The sequence below is a fragment of the Mandrillus leucophaeus genome, unplaced genomic scaffold (genome assembly GCF_000951045.1).
Source record: "Mandrillus leucophaeus isolate KB7577 unplaced genomic scaffold, Mleu.le_1.0 Scaffold226, whole genome shotgun sequence".
NCBI lineage: Eukaryota > Metazoa > Chordata > Mammalia > Primates > Cercopithecidae > Mandrillus > Mandrillus leucophaeus.
This window is the reverse complement of record NW_012102321.1, coordinates 3,831,607-3,832,685: the sequence shown is the minus strand read 5'-3', so window position 1 is coordinate 3,832,685 and position 1,079 is coordinate 3,831,607.

Sequence of the window (1,079 nt, the reverse complement as noted above, 5' to 3'; positions counted from 1 at the left end):
AAGAAACTGCATCAACTAACGAGCAAAATAACCAGCTAATATCATAATGACAGGATTGAGTTCACACATAACAATATTAACCTTAAATGTAAATGGACTAAATGGTCCAATTAAAAGACACAGACTGTCAAATTGGATGAAGAGTCAAGACCCATCAGTCTGCTGTATTCGGGAGACCAATCTCACATGCAGAGACACACACAGGCTCAAAATAAAGGGATGGAGGAAGATCTACCAAGCAAATGGAAAACAAAAAAAAGCAGAGGTTGCAATCCTAGTCTCTGATAAAACAGACTTTAAACCATCAAAGATCAAAAGAGACAAAGAAGGCCATTACATAATGGGAAAGGGATCGATTCATCAGGAAGAGCTAACTATCCTAAATATATATGCACCCAATACAGGAGCACCCAGATTCATAGAGCAAGTCCTTAGAGACCTACGAAAAGACTTAGACTCTCACACAATAATAGTGGGAGACTTTAACACCCTGCTGTCAACATTAGACAGATTAATGAGACAGAAAGTTAAAAAGGATATCTATCCAGGAATTGAACTCAGCTCTGCACCAAGTGGACCTAATAGACATCTACAGAACTCTCCACCCCAAATCAACAGAATATACATTCTTCTCAGCACCACATCGCACTTATTCCAAAATTGACCACATAGTTGGAAGTAAAGCACTCCTCAGCAAATGTAAAACAACATAAATTATAACAAACTATCTCTCAGACTCCAGTGCAATCAAACTAGAACTCAGGATTAAGAAACTCAATCAAAACCACTCAACTGCATGGAAACTGACAACCTGCTCCTGGATGACTACTGAGTACATAACGAAATGAAGGCAGAAATAAAGATGTTCTTTGAAACCAATGAGAACAAAGATACAGTATACCAGAGTCTCTGGGACACATTTAAAGCAGTGTGTAGAGGGAAATTTATAGCACTAAATGCACACAAGAGAAAGCAGGAAAGATCTAAAATTGACACCCTAACATGACAATTAAAAGAACTAGAGAAACAAGAGCAAACACATTCAAAAGCTAGCAGAAGGCAAGAAATAACTAAGATCA